We start from the raw sequence: 17,783 nt of genomic DNA, 5'->3' as shown, positions 1-17,783 counted from the left end.
GCAGCAATGCTGACTGCAGGATACCATTCCCAGACTGATTCACAGCAACGCTGATTGCAGGATACCATTCCCAGACTGATTCGCAGCAATGCTGACTGCAGGATACCATTCCCAGATGATTTGCAGCAATGCTGACTGCAGGATACCATTCCCAGACTGATTCGCAGCAATGCTGACTGCAGGATACCATTCCCAGACTGATTCGCAGCAATGCTGACTGCAGGACATCATTCCCAGATTGATTCCAGCAATGCTGACTGCAGGACACCATACCCAGACTGATTCTCAACAATGCTGATTGTAGGACTTCATTCCCAGACTGGTTCCCAACAATGCTGACTGCTGGACATCATTCCCAGACAGATTCACAGCAATGCTCACTGCAGGACACCATTCCCGGACTGATTCCCAACAATGCTGGTGCAGAACACCATTCCCAGACTGATTTGCAGCATTGCTGACTGTCGGACACCATTCCCAGACTGATTCACAGCAATGCTGACTGCAGGACGTCATTCCCAGACTGATTCCAGCAATGCTGACTGCAGGACATCATTCCCAGACTGATTCTAGCAATGCTGACTGCAGGACACCATACCCAGACTGATTCCCAACAATGCTGACTGCAGGAAACCATTCCCAGACTGATTCCAGCAATTCTGACTGCAGGACATCATTCCCAGACAGAATCACAGCAATGCTGACTGCAGGACACCATTCCCAGACTGATTCCCAACAGTGTGGCTGCAGAAAACCATTCCCAGACTGATGCACAGCAATGCTGACTGCAGGACATCATTCCCAGACTCATTCACAGCAATACTGACTGTCGGACACCATTCCCAGACTGATTCACAGCAATGCTGACTGCCGGACACCATTCCCAGACTGATTTGCAGCAATGCTGACTGCCGGACACCATTCCCAGACTGATTCGCAGCAATGCTGACTGCCAGACCCCATTCCCAGACTGATTCCAGCAATGCTGACTGCAGGACATCATTCCCAGATTGATTCCAGCAATGCTGACTGCAGGACACCATACCCAGACTGATTCTCAACAATGCTGACTGCAGGAAACCATTCCCAGAGTGATTCCAGCAATTCTGACTGCAGGACATCATTCCCAGACAGAATCACAGCAATGCTGTTTGCAGGACACCATTCCCAGACTGATTCCCAACAGTGCTGGCTGCAGAAAACCATTCCCAGACTGATTCACAGTAATGCTGACTGCAGGACATCATTCCCAAACTGATTCACAGCAATGCTGACTGCCGGACACCATTTCCAGACTGATTCGCAGCAATGCTGACTGCCAGACACCATTCCCAGACTGATTCCAGCAATGCTGACTTCAGGACATCATTACCAGACTGATTCGCAGCAATGCTGACTGCAGGACACCATTCCCAGACTGATTCGCGGCAAGGCTCACTGCAGGACACCATTCCCAGCCTGATTCCCAATAATGCTGACTGCAGGACACCATTCCCAGACTGATTCACAGCAATGCTGACTGCAGGACACCATTCCTAGACAGATTCACAGCAATGCTGACTGCAGAACACCATTCCCAGAAGGATTCCCAACAATGCTGACTGCAGAACATCATTCCCAGACAGATTCACAGCAATGCTGCCTGCAGGACACCATTCCCAGACTGATTCCCAACAATGCTGGCTGCAGAACACCATTCCCAGACTGATTCCCAACAATGCTGACTGTCGGACACCATTCCCAGACTGATTCACAGCAATGCTGACTGTCGGACACCATTCCCAGACTGATTGACTGGAATGCTGACTGCCGGACACCATTCCCAGACTGATTCGCAGCAATGCTGACTGCCAGACCCCATTCCCAGACTGATTCCAGCAATGCTGACTGCAGGACATCATTCCCAGACAGAATCGCAGCAATGCTGACTGCAGGATACCATTCCCAGACTGATTCACAGCAAAGCTGATTGCAGGATACCATTCCCAGACTGATTCGCAGCAATGCTGACTGCAGGCTACCATTCCCAGATGATTTGCAGCAATGCTGACTGCAGGATACCATTCCCAGACTGATTCGCAGCAATGCTGACTGCAGGATACCATTCCCAGACTGATTCGCAGCAATGCTGACTGCAGGACATCATTCCCAGATTGATTCCAGCAATGCTGACTGCAGGACACCATACCCAGACTGATTCTCAACAATGCTGACTGCAGGAAACCGTTCCCAGAGTGATTCCAGCAATTCTGACTGCAGGACATCATTCCCAGACAGAATCACAGCAATGCTGTTTGCAGGACACCATTCCCAGACTGATTCCCAACAGTGCTGGCTGCAGAAAACCATTCCCAGACTGATTCACAGCAATGCTGACTGCAGGACATCATTCCCAAACTGATTCACAGCAATGCTGACTGTCGGACACCATTCCCAGACTGATTCACAGCAATGCTGACTGCCGGACACCATTTCCAGACTGATTCGCAGCAATGCTGACTGCCAGACACCATTCCCAGACTGATTCCAGCAATGCTGACTTCAGGACATCATTCCCAGACTGATTCGCAGCAAGGCTCACTGCAGGACACCATTCCCAGCCTGATTCCCAATAATGCTGACTGCAGGACACCATTCCCAGACTGATTCACAGCAATGCTGACTGCAGGACACCATTCCTAGACAGATTCACAGCAATGCTGACTGCAGAACACCATTCCCAGAAGGATTCCCAACAATGCTGACTGCAGAACATCATTCCCAGACAGATTCACAGCAATGCTGCCTGCAGGACACCATTCCCAGACTTATTCCCAACAATGCTGACTGCTGGACACCATTCCCAGACTGATTTGTTGCAATGCTGACTGTCGGACACCATTCCTAGACTGATTCACAGCAATGCTGACTGCAGGACATCATTCCCAGACTGATTCACAGCAATGCTGACTGTCGGACACCATTCCCAGACTGATTGACTGGAATGCTGACTGCCGGACACCATTCCCAGACTGATTCGCAGCAATGCTGACTGCCAGACCCCATTCACAGACTGATTCCAGCAATGCTGACTGCAGGACATCATTCCCAGACTGATTCGCAGCAATGCTGACTGCAGGATACCATTCCCAGATGATTTGCAGCAATGCTGACTGCAGGATACCATTCCCAGACTGATTCGCAGCAATGCTGACTGCAGGATACCATTCTCTGACTGTTTCACGGCAATGCTGACTGCAGGGGACCATTCCCAGACTGATTCTCAACAATGCTGGCTGCAGAACACCATTCCCAGACTGATTCCCAACAATGCTGACTGCAGGACATCATTCCCAAACTGATTCCAGCAATGCTGACTGCAGGATACCATTCCCAGATTGATTCCCAACAATGCTGACTGCAGGTCACCATTCCCAGACTAATTCACGGCAATGCTGACTGCAGGACACCATACCCAGATTGATTCCCAACAATGCTGACTGCAGGACACCATTCCCAGACGGATTCCCAACAATGCTGACTGCAGAACTACATTCCCAGATTGATTCCCAACAATGCTGATTGTAGGACACCATTCCCAGACTAATTCTGAACAATGCTGACTGCAGGACACCATTCCCAAACTGATTCCAGCAATGCTGACTGCCAGACACCATTCCCAGACTGATTCACAGCAATGCTGACTGCAGGACACCATTCCTAGACAGATTCACAGCAATGCTGACTGCAGAACACCATTCCCAGAAGGATTCCCAACAATGCTGGCTGCAGAACACCATTCCCAGACTGATTTGCAGCAATGCTGACTGTCGGACACCATTCCCAGACTGATTCACAGCAATGCTGACTGCAGGACATCATTCCCAGACTGATTCCAGCAATGCTGACTGCAGGACATCATTCCCAGACAGATTCGCAGCAATGCTGACTGCACGATACCATTCCCAGACTGATTCGCATCAATGCTGACTGCAGGACACCATTCCCAGACTGATTCCCAACAATACTGACTGCAGGACATCATTCCCAGATTGATTCCCAATAATGCTGGCTGCAGAACACCATTCCCAGACTGATTCCCAACAATGCTGACTGCAGGACATTATTCCCAGACTGAATCACAGCAATGCTGACTGCAGGACACCATTCTCAGACTGATTCTCAACAATGCTGGCTGCAGAACACCATTCCCAGACTGATTCCCAACAATGCTGACTGCAGGACATCATTCCCAAACTGATTCCAGCAATGCTGACTGCAGGACACCATTCCCAGACTGATTCCCAACAATGTTGACTGCCGGACATCAATCCCAAACTGATACCAGCAATGCTGACTGCAGGACACCATACCCAGATTGATTCCCAACAATGCTGACTGCAGAACTACATTCCCAGATTGATTCCCAACAATGCTGATTGCAGGACACCATTCCCAGACTAATTCTGAACAATGCTGACTGCATGACACCATTCCCAAACTGATTCCAGCAATGCTGACGGCAGGACACCATTCCCAGATTGATTCCAACAATGCTGACTGCAGGACACCATTCCCAAACTGATTCCAGCAATGCTGACTGCAGGACACCATTCCCAGATTGATTCCAGCAATGCTGACTGCAGGACACCATTCCCAGATTGATTCCAGCAATGCTGACTGCAGGACTCCATTCCCAGACTGATTTGCAGCAATGCTGACGGCAGGACACCATTCCCAGACTGATTCCCAATAATGCTGACCGTCGGACACCATTCCAAGACTGATTCACAGCAATGCTGACTGCAGGACATCATTCCCAGACTGATTCAGAGCAATGCTGACTGTCGGACCCATTCCCAGACTGATTCACAGCAATGCTGACTGCCAGACCCCATTCCCAGACTGATTCCAGCAATGCTGACTGCAGGACATCATTCCCAGACTGATTTGCAGCAATGCTGACTGCAGGATACCATTCCCAGACTGATTTGCATCAATGCTGACTGCAGGATACCATTCCCAGACTGGTTCGCAGCAAAGCTGATTGCAGGATACCATTCCCAGACTGATTCGCAGCAATGCTGACTGCAGGACACCATTCCCAGACTGATTCGCAGCAATGCTGACTGCAGGATACCATTCCCAGACTGATTCGCAGCAATGCTGACTGCAGGACACCATTCCCAGACGGATTCCCAACAATGCTGACTGCAGAACTCCATTCCCAGATTGATTCCCAACAATGCTCTTTGCAGGGGCAGGCCAGTCGATTTTGGCGGCGTGAGAGCAGCTGGTTAGTCAATTTCAGCGGGAGCATTGCGGAAGGAGGTTGCTGGGAGGTAAGTCAACCTTTAAAAGCACTTCTCTTTGCAGGGGCAGGCCAGTCGATTTCGGCGGGAGAACAGCTGGTGAGTGGTGAGTCAGTTTCAGCGGGAGCATTGCGGAAGGAGGTTGCTGGGAGGTAAGTCAACCTTTAAAAGCACTTCTCTTTGCAGGGGCAGGCCAGTCGATTTCGGCGGGAGAACAGCTGGTGAGTGGTGAGTCAGTTTCAGCGGGAGCATTGCGGAAGGAGGTTGCTGGGAGGTAAGTCAACCTTTAAAAGCACTTCTCTTTGCAGGGGCAGGCCAGTCGATTTCGGCGGCGTGAGAGCAGCTGGTTAGTCAATTTCAGCGGGAGCATTGCGGAAGGAGGTTGCTGGGATGTAAGTCAACCTTTAAAAGCACTTCTCTTTGCAGGGGCAGGCCAGTCGATTTCGGCGGCGTGAGAGCAGCTGGTTAGTCAGTTTCAGCGGGAGCATTGCGGAAGGAGGTTGCTGGGAGGTAAGTCAACCTTTAAAAGCACTTCTCTTTGCAGGGGCAGGCCAGTCGATTTCGGCGGCGTGAGAGCAGCTGGTTAGTCAGTTTCAGCGGGAGCATTGCGGAAGGAGGTTGCTGGGAGGTAAGTCAACCTTTAAAAGCACTTCTCTTTGCCGGGGCAGGCCAGTCGATTTCGGCGGCGTGAGAGCAGCTGGTGAGTCAATTTCAGCGGGAGCATTGCGGAAGGAGGTTGCTGGGAGGTAAGTCAACCTTTAAAAGCACTTCTCTTTGCAGGGGCAGGCCAGTCGATTTCGGCGGCGTGAGAGCAGCTGGTTAGTCAATTTCAGCGGGAGCATTGCGGAAGGAGGTTGCTGGGCGGTAAGTCAACCTTTAAAAGCACTTCTCTTTGCAGGGGCAGGCCAGTCGATTTCGGCGGGAGTGGAGCAGCTGGTTAGTCAGTTTCAGCGGGAGCATTGCGGAAGGAGGTTGCTGGGAGGTAAGTCAACCTTTAAAAGCACTTCTCTTTGCAGGGGCAGGCCAGTCGATTTCGGCGGCGTGAGAGCAGCTGGTTAGTCAGTTTCAGCGGGAGCATTGCGGAAGGAGGTTGCTGGGAGGTAAGTCAACCTTTAAAAGCACTTCTCTTTGCAGGGGCAGGCCAGTCGATTTCGGCGGCGTGAGAGCAGCTGGTGAGTCAATTTCAGCGGGAGCATTGCGGAAGGAGGTTGCTGGGAGGTAAGTCAACCTTTAAAAGCACTTCTCTTTGCAGGGGCAGGCCAGTCGATTTCGGCGGCGTGAGAGCAGCTGGTTAGTCAATTTCAGCGGGAGCATTGCGGAAGGAGGTTGCTGGGCGGTAAGTCAACCTTTAAAAGCACTTCTCTTTGCAGGGGCAGGCCAGTCGATTTCGGCGGGAGTGGAGCTGGCTGGTTAGTCAATTTCAGCAGGAGCTGAGAATTTTTCTTTTTTTTTTTTTTAAATTAGTTTTTTAGGCGGGATCAGGAAGTCGACCCGCGGACGTCTGGGAAGACCCTCACCAATAAATTCTGGTGGAGAGGAAACCCGAGACACTACACGTGTAGTGTCTCCCACCTGCCCTCCTCCTCTAACCTAATAATAAAACCCATTGGTCTGAGGTAAGTACCATATTTTTATTATATTATTATTATTTTTTATAAAAATTTAATTTAGTTGTTAGCCAGATCTTGGTAGAAAGTTAGAGGAATGGCAGGGAAGGGAGTGCAATGTTCCTCCTGCAGGATGTTTGAGGTGAGGGATGCAGTTAGTGTCCCTGCTGATTTTACCTGCAGGAAGTGCTGCCATCTCCAGCTCCTCCAAGACCGAGTTAGGGAACTGGAGCTGGAGTTGGAAGAACTTCGGATCATTCGGGAGGCAGAAGGGGTCATAGATAGCAGCTTCAGGGAATTAGTTACACCAAAGATTGGAGATAGGTGGGTAACTGTAAGAGGGACTGGGAAAAAACAGTCAGTGCAGGGATCCCCTGCGGTCGTTCCCCTGAGAAACAAGTATACCGCTTTGGATACTTGTGGGGGGGACGACTTACCAGGGGTAAGCCATGGGGTACGGGCCTCTGGCACGGAGTCTGTCCCTGTTGCTCAGAAGGGAAGGGGGAGAGGAGCAGAGCATTAGTAATTGGGGACTCTATAGTCAGGGGCACAGATAGGAGATTTTGTGGGAGCGTGAGAGACTCACGTTTGGTATGTTGCCTCCCAGGTGCAAGGGTACGTGATGTCTCGGATCGTGTTTTCCGGGTCCTTAGGGGGAGGGGGAGCAGCCCCAAGTCGTGGTCCACATTGGCACCAACGACATAGGTAGGAAAGGGGACAAGGATGTCAGGCAGGCTTTCAGGGAGCTAGGATGGAAGCTCAGAACTAGAACAAACAGAGTTGTTATCTCTGGGTTGTTGCCCGTGCCACGTGATAGTGAGATGAGGAATAGGGAGAGAGAGCATTTAAACACGTGGCTACAGGGATGGTGCAGGCGGGAGGGTTTCAGATTTTTGGATAACTGGGGCTCTTTCTGGGGAAGGTGGGACCTCTACAGACAGGATGGTCTACATCTGAACCTGAGGGGCACAAATATCCTGGGGGGGAGATTTGTTAGTGCTCTTTGGGGGGGTTTAAACTAATGCAGCAGGGGCATGGGAACCTGGATTGTAGTTTTAGGGTAAGGGAGAATGAGAGTATAGAGGTCAGGAGCACAGATTTGACGTCGCAGGAGGGGGCCAGCGTTCAGGTAGGTGGTTTGAAGTGTGTCTACTTCAATGCCAGGAGTATACGAAACAAGGTAGGGGAACTGGCAGCGTGGGTTGGTACCTGGGACTTCGATGTTGTGGCCATTTCGGAGACATGGATAGAGCAGGGACAGGAATGGATGTTGCAGGTTCCGGGGTTTAGGTGTTTTAGTAAGCTCAGAGAAGGAGGCAAAAGAGGGGGAGGTGTGGCGCTGCTAGTCAAGAGCAGTATTACGGTGGCGGAGAGGATGCTAGATGGGGACTCTTCTTCCGAGGTAGTATTGGCTGAAGTTAGAAACAGGAAAGGAGAGGTCACCCTGTTGGGAGATTTTTTATAGGCCTCCTAATAGTTCTAGGGATGTAGAGGAAAGGATGGCGAAGATGATTCTGGATATGAGCGAAAGTAACCGGGTAGTTATTATGGGAGACTTTAACTTTCCAAATATTGACTGGAAAATATATAGTTCGAGTACAATAGATGGGTCGTTTTTTGTACAGTGTGTGCAGGAGGGTTTCCTGAAACAATATGTTGACAGGCCAACAAGAGGCGAGGCCACGTTGGATTTGGTTTTGGGTAATGAACCAGGCCAGGTGTTGGATTTGGAGGTAGGAGAGCACTTTGGGGACAGTGACCACAATTCGGTGACGTTTTCGTTAATGATGGAAAGGGATAAGTATACACCGCAGGGCAAGAGTTATAGCTGGGGGAAGGGCAATTATGATGCCATTAGACGTGACTTGGGGGGGTTAAGGTGGAGAAGTAGGCTGCAAGTGTTGGGCACACTGGATAAGTGGGGCTTGTTCAAGGATCAGCTACTGCGTGTTCTTGATAAGTATGTACCGGTCAGACAGGGAGGAAGGCGTCGAGCGAGGGAACCGTGGTTTACCAAGGAAGTGGAATCTCTTGTTAAGAGGAAGAAGAAGGCCTATGTGAAGATGAAGTGTGAAGTTTCGGTTGGGGCGATGGATAGTTACAAGGTAGCGAGGAAGGATCTAAAGAGAGAGCTAAGACGAGCAAGGAGGGGACATGAGAAGTATTTGGCAGGAAGGATCAAGGAAAACCCAAAAGCTTTCTATAGGTATGTCAGGAATAAGCGAATGACTAGGGAAAGAGTAGGACCAGTCAAGGACAGGGATGGGAAATTGTGTGTGGAGTCTGAAGAGATAGGCGAGATACTAAATGAATATTTTTCGTCAGTATTCACTCAGGAAAAAGATAATGTTGTGGAGGAGAATGCTGAGCCCCAGGCTAATAGAATAGATGGCATTGAGGTACGTAGGGAAGAGGTGTTGGCAATTCTGGACACGCTGAAAATAGATAAGTCCCCGGGACCTGATGGGATTTATCCTAGGATTCTATGGGAGGCCAGGGAAGAGATTGCTGGACCTTTGGCTTTGATTTTTATGTCATCATTGGCTACAGGAATAGTGCCAGAGGACTGGAGGACAGCAAATGTGGTCCCTTTGTTCAAAAAGGGGAGCAGAGACAACCCCGGCAACTATAGACCGGTGAGCCTCACGTCTGTAGTGGGTAAAGTCTTGGAGGGGATTATAAGGGACAAGATTTATAATCATCTAGATAGGAATAATATGATCAGGGATAGTCAGCATGGCTTTGTGAAGGGTAGGTCATGCCTCACAAACCTTATTGAGTTCTTTGAGAAGGTGACTGAACAGGTAGACGAGGGTAGAGCAGTTGATGTGGTGTATATGGATTTCAGCAAAGCGTTTGATAAGGTTCCCCACGGTAGGCTATTGCAAAAAATACGGAGGCTGGGGATTGAGGGTGATTTAGAGATGTGGATCAGAAATTGGCTAGCTGAAAGAAGACAGAGGGTGGTGGTTGATGGGAAATGTTCAGAATGGAGTACAGTCACAAGTGGAGTACCACAAGGATCTGTTCTGGGGCCGTTGCTGTTTGTCATTTTTATCAATGACCTAGAGGAAGGCGCAGAAGGGTGGGTGAGTAAATTTGCAGACGATACTAAAGTCGGTGGTGTTGTCGATAGTGTGGAAGGATGTAGCAGGTTACAGAGGGATATAGATAAGCTGCAGAGCTGGGCTGAGAGGTGGCAAATGGAGTTTAATGTAGAGAAGTGTGAGGTGATTCACTTTGGAAGGAATAACAGGAATGCGGAATATTTGGCTAATGGTAAAGTTCTTGAAAGTGTGGATGAGCAGAGGGATCTAAGTGTCCATGTACATAGATCCCTGAAAGTTGCCACCCAGGTTGATAGGGTTGTGAAGAAGGCCTATGGAGTGTTGGCCTTTATTGGTAGAGGGATTGAGTTCCGGAGTCGGGAGGTCATGTTGCAGCTGTACAGAACTCTGGTCCGGCCGCATTTGGAGTATTGCGTACAGTTCTGGTCACCGCATTATAGGAAGGACTGGAGGCTTTGGAGCGGGTGCAGAGGAGATTTACCAGGATGTTGCCTGGTATGGAGGGAAAATCTTATGAGGAAAGGCTGACGGACTTGAGGTGGTTTTCGTTGGAGAGAAGAAGGTTAAGAGGAGACTTAATAGAGGCATACAAAATGATCAGGGGGTTGGATAGGGTGGACAGTGAGAGCCTTCTCCCGCGGATGGATATGGCTGGCACGAGGGGACATAACTTTAAACTGAGGGGTAATAGATATAGGACAGAGGTCAGAGGTAGGTTCTTTACGCAAAGAGTAGTGAGGCCGTGGAATGCCCTACCTGCTACAGTAGTGAACTCGCCAACATTGAGGGCATTTAAAAGTTTATTGGATAAACATATGGATGATAATGGCATAGTGTAGGTTAGATGGCTTTTGTTTCGGTGCAACATCGTGGGCCGAAGGGCCTGTACTGCGCTGTATTGTTCTATGTTCTATGTTCTATAATGCTGATTGCAGGACACCATTCCCAGACTAATTCTGAACAATGCTGACTGCAGGACACCATTCCCAAACTGTTTCCAGCAATGCTGACGGCAGGACACCATTCCCAGATTGATTCCAACAATGCTGACTGCAGGACACCATTCCCAGATTGATTCCAGCAATGCTGACTGCAGTACACCATTCCCAGATTGATCCCAACAATGCTGACTGCAGGACTCCATCCCCAGACTGATTTGCAGCAATGCTGACTGCAAAACACCATTCCCAGACTGATTCTAGCAATTCTGACTGCAGGACATCATTCCCAGACAATTTCACAGCAATGCTGACTGCAGGATACCTTTCCCTGACTGATTCACAGCAATGCTGACTGCAGGACATCATTCCCAGACTGATTCTGAACAATGCTGACTGTAGGACTTCATTCCCAGACTGATTCCCAACAATGCTGACTGCAGGACACCATTCCCAGACTGATTCCCAATAATGCTGACTGCACGACACCATTCCTAGACAGATTCACAGCAATGCTGACTGCAGAACACCATACCCAGATTGATTCCAGCAATGCTGACTGCAGGACACCATACCCAGACTGATTCCCAACAATGCTGACTGCAGGACACCATTCCCAGACTGATTCCAGCAATTCTGACTGCAGGACATCATTCCCAGACTGATTCACAGCAATGCTGACTGCAGGACACCATTCCCAAAGTGATTCCAGCAATGCTGACTGCAGGACACCATTCCCAGATTGATTCCAGCAATGCTGACTGTACGACACTATTCCCAGATTGATTCCAATAATGCTGACTGCAGGACACCATCGCCCGACTGATTCCAGCAATGCTGACTGTAGGACTTCATTCCCAGACTGATTCCCAACAATGCTGACTGCAGGACACCATTCCCAGACTGATTCCCAATAATGCTGACTGCAGGACACCATTCCCAGACAGATTCACAGCAATGCTGACTGCACGACACCATTCCTAGACAGATTCACAGCAATGCTGACTGCAGAACACCATTCCCAGAAGGATTCCCAACAATGCTGACTGCAGAACTTCATTCCCAGATTGATTCCAGCAACGCTGACTGCAGGACACCATACCCAGACTGATTCCCAACAATGCTGACTGCAGGAAACCATTCCCAGACTGATTCCAACATTGCTGACTGCAGGACATCATTCCCAGACAGATTCACAGCAATGCTGACTGCAGGACACCATTCCCAGACTGATTCCCAACAATGCTGGCTGCAGAACACCATTCCCAGACTGATTCCCAACAATGCTGACTGCAGGACACCATTCCCAGACTGAATTGCAGCAATGCTGACTCTCGGACACCATTCCCAGACTGATTCACAGCAATGCTGACCGCAGGACATCATTCCCAGACTGAATTGCAGCAATGCTGACTGTCGGACACCATTCCCAGACTGATTCACAGCAATGCTGACTGCAGGACACCATTCCTAGACAGATTCTCAGCAATGCTGACTGCAGAACACCATTCCCAGAAGGATTCCCAACAATGCTGACTGCAGAACATCATTCCCAGATTGATTCCAGCAACGCTGACTGCAGGACACCATACCCAGACTGATTCCAAACAATGCTGACTGCAGGAAACCATTCCCAGACTGATTCCAGCAATTCTGACTGCAGGACATCATTCCCAGACAGATTCACAGCAATGCTGACTGCAGGACGCCATTCCCAGACAGATTCACAGTAATGCTGACTGCAGAACACCATTCCCAGATTGATTCCAGCAACGCTGACTGCAGGACACCATACCCAGACTGATTCCCAACAAAGCTGACTGCAGGAAACCATTCCCAGACTAATTCCAGCAATTCTGACTGCAGGACATCATTCCCAGACAGATTCACAGCAATGCTGACTGCAGGACACCATTCCCAGACTGATTTCCAACAATGCTGGCTGCAGAACACCATTCCCAGACTGATTCCCATCAATGCTGACTGCAGGACACCATTCCCAGACTGAATTGCAGCAATGCTGACTGTCGGACACCATTCTCAGACTGATTCACAGCAATGCTGACCGCAGGACATCATTCCCAGACGGATTCGCAGCAATGCTGACTGCCAGACACCATTCCCTAACTGATTCCAGCAATGCTGACTGCAGGACATCATTCCCAGACTGATTTGCAGCAATGCTGACTGCAGGATACCATTCCCAGACTGATTCGCATCAATGCTGACTGCAGGATACCATTCCCAGACTGATTCGCATCAATGCTAACTGCAGGATACCATTCCCAGACTGATTTGCAGCAATGCTGACTGCAGGATACCATTCCCAGACTGATTCGCATCAATGCTGACTGCAGGATACCATTCCCAGACTGATTCACAGCAATGCTGACTGCAGGATACCATTCTCAGACTGATTCGCAGCAATGCTGACTGCAGAATACCATTCAAGAAGAGGAGAGCCGGTCGGAAGATTGAAAACAGGAAGAGTCAGTCTGGAGTTTGAAAACAGGGAGAGTCGGTCTGGAGATTGAAAACAAGAAGAGGAGAGCAGGCCGGGAGATTGAAAACAGGAATAGTCAGTCTGGAGATTGAAAACAGGGAGCCTCGGGAGCAATTACATCACAGCCAGCAGGTAAGTGATTGGCTTGTGACTGGTAAGTGATTTCTCTCTCTTTGACTTTCTCTTAGCTGTGTAGTGTAGTTCAAATTTAACTTTAATTAAAATTTAACAGGAGAGCTCAGACCCATGTCATGCTCCTCTTGTGAGATGTGGCAAGTCAGGGACCCTTCTGGTGTCCCTGACTCCTTCATCTGCAAGAAGTGTGTCCAACTGCAGCTCCTGTTAGACCGCTTCACGGCTCTGGAGCTGCGGATGGGCTCACTTTGGAGCATCCGCGATGCTGAGGAAGTTGTGGATAGCACATTCAGTGAGTTGGTCACACCGCAGATTAAAATTACTGAGGCAGATAGGGAATGGGTGACCAACAGACAGAGGAAGAGTAGGAAGGCAGTGCAGGGATCCCCTGCGGTCATCTCCCTCCAAAACAGATTTGCCGTTTTGGAAACTGTTGGGGGAGATGGCTCACCAGGGGAAGGTGGCAGCAGCCAGGTTCATGGCACCGTAGCTGGCTCTGCTGCACAGAAGGGCGGGAAAAAGAGTGGCAGAGCTATAGTGATAGGGGATTCAATTGTAAGGGGAATAGACAGGCGTTTCTGTGGACGCAAACGAGAATCCAGGTTGGTATGTTGCCTCCCTGGTGCAAGGGTCAAGGATGTCTCGGAGCGGCTGCAGGGCATTCTGGAGGGAGTGGGTGAACAGCCAGCTGTCGTGGTGCATATAGGCACCAACGATATAGGTAAAAAACGGGATGAGGTCCTACAAGCTGAATTTAGGGAGTTAGGAGTTAAACTAAAAAGTGGGACCTCAAAGGTATCTCAGGATTGCTACCAGTGCCACGTGATAGTCAGAGTAGGAATGACAGGATAGCTAGGATGAATATGTGGCTTGAGAGATGGTGCAAGAGGGAGGGTTTCAAATTCCTGGGACATTGGGACCGGTTCTGGGGGAGGTGGGACCTGTACAAATCGGACGGTCTGCATCTGGGTGGGACCGGAACCAATGTTCTCGGGGGTGTGTTTGCTAGTGCAGTTGGGGAGGGTTTAAACTAATGTGGCAGGGGGATGGGAACCGATGTAGGAAGTCAGTGGGGACAGAAACAAAAGGCAGGAAGGGAGAGGTTGTAAAGCATGACCAGAGAAAGCAGGGCAGAGAGCAAGGAAGGTCTACATTAAACTGCATTTATTTCAATGCAAGAGGCCTGACGGGCATAGCGGATGAACTCAGGGCATGGACGGGCACATGGGACTGGGATATTATAGCTATGGCTGAAACATGGCTAAGGGAGGGGCAGGACTGGCAGCTCAATGTTCCGGGGTACAGATTGTATAGAAAGGATCGAACAGGAGGTAAGAGAGGAGTAGGAGTGGCGTTTTTCATTAGGGAGAACATCACGGCAGTACTTAGAGGGGATATATCCGAGGGTTCGCCCACTGAGTCTATATGGGTGGAACTGAAAAATAAGGAGGGAGAGATCACCTTGGTAGGACTGTACTACAGGCCCCCAAATAGTCAGCGGGAAATTGAGGAGCAAATATGTAAGGAGATTGCAGATTGCTGCAAGAATAATAGGGTGGTAGTAGTAGGGGACTTTAACTTTCCCAACATTGACTGGGACAGCCATAGCATTAGGGGCTTGGATGGAGGGAAATTTGTTGAGTGTATTCAGGAGGAATTTCTCATTCAGTATGTGGATGGACCGACTAGAGAGGGGGCAAAACTTGACCTCGTCTTGGGAAATAAGGAAGGGCAAGTGACACAAGTGTTAGTGAGGGATCACTTTGGGACAAGTGACCATAACTCCATTAGTTTTAAGATAGCTATGGAGAATGATAGGTCTGGCCCAAGAGTTAAAATTCTTAATTGGGGCAAGGCCAATTTTGATGGTATCAGACAGGAACTTGCAGAGGTAGATTGGGGGAGACTGTTGGCAGGCAAAGGGACGGCTGGTAAATGGGAGGCTTTTAAAAATGTGTTAACCAGGGTTCAGGGTAAGCACATTCCCTTTAGAGTGAAGGGCAAGGCTGGTAGAAGTAGGGAACCCTGGAAGACTCGAGATATTGAGACTCTGGTCAAAAAGAAGAAGGAGGCATATGAAGTACATAAACAACTGGGATCAAGTGGATCCCTTGAAGAGTATAGAGCTTGTCGAAATAAAGTTAAGAGGGAAATCAGGAGGGCAAAAAGGGGACATGAAATTGCTTTGGCAAATAATGCAAAGGAGAATCCAAAGAGCTTCTACAGATACATAAAGGGAAAAAGAGTAACTAGGGACAGAGTAGGGCCTCTTAAGGATCAACAAGGACATCTATGTGCAGAGCCACAAGAGTTGGGTGAGATCCTGAATGAATATTTCTCATCAGTATTCACGGTGGAGAAAGGCATGGATGTTAGGAAACTAAGGGAAATAAATAGTGATGTCTTGAGAAGTGTGCATATTACAGAGGAGGTGGTGCTGGAAGTCTTAAAGCGCATCAAGGTAGATAAATCCCCGGGACCTGATGAAATGTATCCCAGGATGTTGTGGGAGGCTAGGGAGGAAATTGCGGGTCCCCTAACAGAGATATTTGAATCATCGGCAGCCACAGGTGAGGTGCCTGAAGATTGGAGAGTGGCGAATGTTGTGCCCTTGTTTAAGAAGGGCAGCAGGGAAAAGCCTGGGAACTACAGACCGGTGAGCCTAACGTCTGTAGTAGGTAAGTTGCTAGAAGGTATTCTGAGAGACAGGATCTACAAGCATTTAGAGAGGCAAGGACTGATTCGGGGCAGTCAGCATGGCTTTGTGCGTGGAAAATCATGTCTCACAAATTTGATTGAGTTTTTTGAGGGGGTGACCAAGAAGGTAGATGAGGGCAGTGCAGTAGACGTTGTCTACATGGACTTTAGCAAAGCCTTTGACAAGGTACCGCACGGTAGGTTGTTGCAGAAGGTTAAAGCTCACGGGATCCAGGGTGAGGTTGCCAATTGGATTCAAAATTGGCTGGACGACAGAAGACAGAGGGTGGTTGTAGAGGGTTGTTTTTCAAACTGGAGGCCTGTGACCAGTGGTGTGCCTCAGGGATCGGTGCTTGGTCCACTGTTATTTGTGATTTATATTAATGATTTGGATGAGAATTTAGGAGGCATGGTTAGTAAGTTTGCAGATGACACCAAGATTGGTGGCACAGTGGATACTGAATAAGGTTATCTAGGATTACAACGGGATCTTGATCAATTAGGCCAGTGGGCCGACGAATGGCAGATGGAGTTTAATTTAGATAAATGTGAGGTGATGCATTTTGGCAGATCGAATCAGGCCAGGACCTACTCAGTTAATGGTATGGCGTTGGGGAGAGTTATAGAACAAAGAGATCTAGGAGTACAGGTTTATAGCTCCTTGAAGGTGGAGTCGCAGGTGGACAGGGTGGTGAAGAAGGCATTCGGCATGCTTGGTTTCATTGGTCAGAACATTGAATACAGGAGTTGGGACGTCTTGTTGAAGTTGTACAAGACATTGGTACGGCCACACTTGGAATACTGTGTGCAGTTCTGGTCACCCTATTATAGAAAGGATATTATTAAACTGGAAAGAGTGCAGAAATGATTTACTAGGATGTTCCCAGGACTTGATGGTTTGAGTTATAAGGAGAGGCTGGATAGACTGGGACTTTTTTCCCTGGAGCGTAGGAGGCTTAGGGGTGATCTTATAGAGGTCTATAAAATAATGAGGGGCAGAGATAAGGTAGATAGTCAACATCTTTTCCCAAAGGTAGGGGAGTCTAAAACTAGAGGGCATAGGTTTAAGGTGAGAGGGGAGAGATTCAGAAGGGCCCAGAGGGGCAATTTCTTCACTCAGAGGGTAGTGAGTGTCTGGAATGGGCTGCCAGAGGTAGTAGTAGAGGCGGGTACAATTGTGTCTTTTAAAAAACATTTAGATAGTTACATGTGTAAGATGGGTATAGAGGGTTATGGGCCAAGTGCGGGGAACTGGGACTAGCTTAATGGTAAAAACTGGGCGGCATGGACTGGTTGGGCCGAAGGGCCTGTTTCCATGCTGTAAACTTCTAAGATTCTATGATTCTAGGGAGAGTCGGTCTGGAGATTGAAAACAGGGAGTAAGTCTGGAGATTGAAAACAGGGAGAGTCAGTCTGGAGATTGAAAACAGGGAGAGTCAGTCTGGAGATTGAAAACAGGGAGAGTCGATCTAGAGACTGAAAACAGGGAGAGTCACTCTGGAGATTGAAAACAGGAAGAGTCACTCTGGAGATTGAAAACAGGG

At 49.0% G+C, this 17,783-nt stretch overlaps 1 protein-coding gene across 5 annotated transcripts in view; it reads left to right on the top strand.

Annotated features, from left to right (window-relative positions):
* LOC140398892 (uncharacterized) overlaps positions 1 to 17,783 on the top strand; it is a 304,095-nt gene that overhangs the window by 68,310 nt on the left and 218,002 nt on the right. For 2 of the 5 annotated variants that reach the window (XR_011937600.1, XM_072487861.1), the window contains exon 2: positions 13,317 to 13,539. The exons of the other annotated variants lie outside the window; for them this stretch is intronic. The gene's annotated coding sequence lies outside the window, so the exon portion shown is untranslated. The remainder of the gene's footprint in view (positions 1 to 13,316; positions 13,540 to 17,783) is intronic. 5 annotated transcript variants of the gene reach the window in all.

This window comes from Scyliorhinus torazame, chromosome 2 (assembly GCF_047496885.1).
Source record: "Scyliorhinus torazame isolate Kashiwa2021f chromosome 2, sScyTor2.1, whole genome shotgun sequence".
Taxonomy (NCBI): Eukaryota; Metazoa; Chordata; class Chondrichthyes; order Carcharhiniformes; family Scyliorhinidae; genus Scyliorhinus; species Scyliorhinus torazame.
The sequence above is the reverse complement of the archived record's forward strand: the minus strand, read 5'-3'. Positions and strand labels throughout refer to the sequence as shown.